Source organism: Apteryx mantelli, chromosome 3 (assembly GCF_036417845.1).
Source record: "Apteryx mantelli isolate bAptMan1 chromosome 3, bAptMan1.hap1, whole genome shotgun sequence".
Classification (NCBI taxonomy): Eukaryota; Metazoa; Chordata; class Aves; order Apterygiformes; family Apterygidae; genus Apteryx; species Apteryx mantelli.
Genome location: NC_089980.1, coordinates 106595023 through 106599600, shown reverse-complemented (window position 1 = coordinate 106599600; position 4578 = coordinate 106595023). Strand labels below are relative to the sequence as shown.

The 4578-nt window shown below is 35.2% G+C and overlaps 1 long non-coding RNA gene across 1 annotated transcript; it reads left to right on the top strand.

Moving 5' to 3' along the window:
- Nucleotides 1-531: 531 nt before the first annotated feature.
- Nucleotides 532-3988, top strand: LOC106492534 (uncharacterized). The gene is made up of 3 exons (XR_001294021.2): nucleotides 532-579; nucleotides 1561-1614; nucleotides 3951-3988. It is a non-coding gene; the product is annotated as an uncharacterized lncRNA (long non-coding RNA).
- The last annotated feature ends 590 nt before the right edge of the window (nucleotides 3989-4578 follow it).

Sequence of the window (4578 nt, the reverse complement as noted above, 5' to 3'; positions counted from 1 at the left end):
TTACACACCTGTATGTCTAGTAAATGGATACCAGAATTCATCAGTTTACAGGCAGTAGAATAAAATAAGAGTAGAAGAGTAGGTTATTAAATACCATGAAAATATAATGTTTTGTCATCAAAAAGCCAAAATCTAAATCTAGCAGAAAACATTATCTTATTTAGATAGCATCAGGTAACATTCAGGAATCTGAGTAGATGCTTTTTCTCACTAGTAAAACCCTTTCTAGTGACAGAAAAAAGAAAATTAGTCTTTAAGAGACATCTTGCTCTTATCTGCACAGCTAAAGACAAAAAGATATAAAAGGCATAAGCCAGCAGTGGAGAAGATTGGAGGGGGATTGGATTGGAGGACTTGAGATTTTGTTTTTCAGTTAAACAAGAACTGCCTGTTACCATGTTCAGTGATAATCTCTCAGCTGCATATGTATTTCTATTGCTAAAAATTGACATGCTGAATATAAGTAATTTTAAGGTATGAGTGTATGTGGGAGAAGAAATCTACATATGCTGTTTTAATTTCCAGGGCCTTCAAGGTGTTCCTGGACTGCCTGGTGTACCAGGACCCAGTGGACCTTCTGTAAGTGTTTGATGTCATCTGTGATCTAATCTATCCCTGTAGAGGCTGCTATATCTCAATAAAACTTCATATTCTTAGTTTCTTGTCTCTAGTCTTAAAAGAGCCAGACTTTGCCATCTTTTTGCTTCTGGGAGAGTAATAAAATTTGACCCACAGTGGCTCTGGCTCTAATAAAACAAAGTATGTTGTGAGTTGAGGTTGCTAAAAATACTGTTGTTGTCTGGACTTTTAAAGTTTATGTAACTTACGTGCGTTCGGTGTTTCGATGTTACTAGAGACTTTGTGAGGTAAAATTACTTATGATGTGCAAACTTGCAGATAATTATGAATTTGTACCCAAGTTACTCTAATAATGTTGGTGATTGATAAAAATCTAATAATGATTCTAACTGGGCATTCTAAAAACATTAAATGCTGATATCAAGTAATTATGAAGTATGAGAATAACTTGGCTTAATATTAAAAGCCACTGAAAAATATGGTTAAGGCAATCATGAAAAATGTTGGTCTTTCTAAGAAAATTTCCTTTGGGAATATTTTTAAATTTTATATCCTATATATAATATGCAGATCATGTTAGTTATTATGGTCATTATTCATTCCTAGATTGCTTACAGTACTAATGCTAGCCTTCTTTCAAAAATTGTAACACATTTAGGGAGCTAAACATTAAATATGTAAATTGCTATTTTAGCTGTAAAGCATAATTCTTAGCAGTATCAAGAGGTGCTAGTCAAGGTCAGTCCATTTAGTCTGCCAAGATGAAAATGCAACCACAAATACAAGTTTTACCCTTCATAGGGCTTATCAGTAGGATGCAGCTGTTGTATCAGTCAGGAGAGAAATATTTAAACCTGGAGGAGAAGCTTAATTAAGTTTAAACAACCTTCAAAAAGTTCAAGTTTTCAAAACTAAACTGCAATGCAAAATACTGTGTTTCATCATTTCTTAACTAACAAGGACCAATACTGTGTTGTGCAGGGAGTCACAGGAAGACCTGGGCATCCTGGTCCAGCAGGGTCAAAAGGCGAAAAGGTATTCCTTCTTTTCAGTCTTGGCAAAGATCTGTAAAGATTTTGTAATCCTGATACTTTCCTATGTCCTGGAGATTTTTTAAACGTGCAATGCAAACAAGAACTTGACATACAATACATTATCAAATGAATTTTAGTTGACTTATTTATGTCTTAATACAAATACTTTCCCCAAAGAATGCCATGCCTATGAGCTTTTATTTTGAAGTATAACCTTAGTGGTGTATGTAAGTTGCAGAGAACCTTCTCTAAGTATGACATACTATATAAAATTATAAAAGTGCAAACGCCTTTGTGAGATACTATATAACTACTAACTACTTGTTCTCATTCCTTTTCCAATATTTTAGACAAAAGTAATTTCATATCTTAAAAGTACTTCACAAGTATTGAAAGTTATTTAGTATAATTTATTCTGCAAAAACATAGAAGCTTCCTTTATGCTTAATTTGCACTGTTTTAGCATTGTTTTTTTATCAATATTTTGTGTGTTCTTTTATCAAGCACTTGATAGTACCCATTATAGCTAACATGTCAAATTTATTTCTGGGCACCTCAGATCAGTGAAGTACAGCAGACATAAACTTAGTCTGCTGCAAAATACTTTCTGGGACAAGTTCTCCATTTTGTGCATGAATAGATATTTCTGAAGCTTCTTTCAGCTTTAGCCTGGTGTTTTCCAGGCATATTGCTGCCATGTCAGAATCTGTGGTGCTACTAGTACTCTACAAGACCTTAACTGGTATGCATAAGAAAAGGAAACTCTTCATTTTGTAAAGCTATGGAATTATTTCAGTATAAAAATTAGTTGAAAACTGTCTCCTTCCAAATCATAATAGCAAAAATCTGTCATATTCATTTCCTTTTCAAGTAACTACATGCAAAACCCAAGTCTTTGTTAGTGCCCTGTTTACAGTTACACAGCACTGATCAAAGAGTCTGAGAATGCAGTGTTAAATCAGCCACTCAACACATGTACACTTCTGTCCCTGCATTTCTGGTTGCATAAAGATGAGGGAAAGGCAACTTCTTGCTATCACATGTGGGAATGAGAAAGCCAGCTCTCCACAATTACTGTCCTGTAAATCAAAAAGGGCAGAAGTCCAACCACTGCAGAGTTATGAAATTGACTGAAATATAGCCAGAACACTTTCCTCCTCCTTCCTTTATTTGGGGACCTCATTTGAGAAGCTGTCATATAATATGCTTTCTAAAGTACAGTATTTTGTCTCCCTGTGAAGTACTCCAAATCCCTCTTTGCAGGTTGACAGCTCTCTTAGCAGGCCTGTTTAGAAATATATTTTCAGTGACATGGTCAGGAAAGGTAGACTTAATCTCTGAAATGCATAGTCTAATATAATTGTAAAAAATGTGCTATGGGTATAAAGATTGTATATTTCTTGTAAGTTAATTGTTGCTGTTGGACCCTTAACTTGACTTTTACCATGTTAATAATTTTAAATACGCAGCCTAAGTGTTTCACTAACATGTAATTAATAAGAAGATCTAATGACTGAGTGAAATATTATGACATACTTGTTCCAAAATTTTACAGTATTTTTAGTTGAATCATAGTGATGACATCTTGAAAATGTCTTGCTTCTAAGGGAAACTTAACATTTAAACCTTTGCAACTCTTTACCATTCAGAGAGCCCACTATTCTGCTGGGGCAAAAACTCAGAAATATTATTTTTAATATAACCAATTCAGTCCATGTCAACAGAACAGACTACAGCTACAAATACCCACAGATGAGGTTTTTGCAGTTAAAAAAAAAAAAGAAGATATTCATTATACATCTTAACAAAAAAGATCCTTTATTTTACTCAATGCATTTCAGTGAAAAGTGTTTCTGGATCAACTGAACTTCTGAAACGGTGATTCTTTGTTATTTACCTGTGAATGAACAAGCCAAAGACTGGCTTTAGAAAACAGTATACAAAACATGAAAATGAATGTTAACTTTCATCTGCCAGTTGCACATCAGTTGGTATCAACAACTCTCTTTTTCTTCCTCTGCCTGCTGGTAACTATGAAGTATATGCTGTATTCTAGAACTAAAATCATCCCAGGTTACCAGTACTATTTTGTCATAAGGAAGTTACTATATAAAGGCATCACAGAACTAGCAAAATAAAAGCTAGTCTAGAATAATGATGAACAATTTGCCTTAAGATTAAGCAGGAGCTGGGCAGGATAATTCATTCTTGATCTTATCTGCTCATATTGACTGTATTTCTTGATTGTTAGTTGTTATGGTCATTATAGTCTGGCTGTGGGGTAGACCTGAACGTCAGTTTCTGTAAATGAGTTGTATGAATCTCTTGCTATACTAGGGTAGTGAAGGTTCTCCTGGGAAGCCTGGACCACCTGGGCCTCCGGTAAGACATTTTACTTTATATTTTAAATGTTATATTAGAAACAATATACCTATGAGTAAAATGCAAATATTTAAAAATGGCATGATTTGGAGTCTTTGTATCAAAAATTGGATATCTGTGTAATACATATTAATAGTGTGAGAAGCAACAATGTCTCTCTGCAGAATGTCTCCTTTTCTTTCTTGTGATTCATCCCTGAGGAAGTCCAGGTCACTAAAGCCATCCCAGAAACTTGGTTAAGCAAGTTACTCTAATAACCTTGGATACTACTGTTAATTTAGACACCTTGAATACCTGGGATCAGGGATCTCTGCAGGCACGTAACCTAGGGAAAGCCCAGGGGGCTCAGTGGACTCCAAAACTAACTGGACTCATACGTAACACAAAATTAATTCCAAACTGAAGAGCCTTATGATCCCTAACCCTAACCACAGCCTTTGAAATGCCATCTACGACCGTAAGCCAGAGAGCTCCTCTGACCCCAGTCTTAGTCCAGGGAGAGCTGTGAGTCTAAAATCTAACCATAGCTCTGTGATCTCTGCCTACTGCAACCAAAACTGTAGCCTGCTTCTAGCATTTCTCT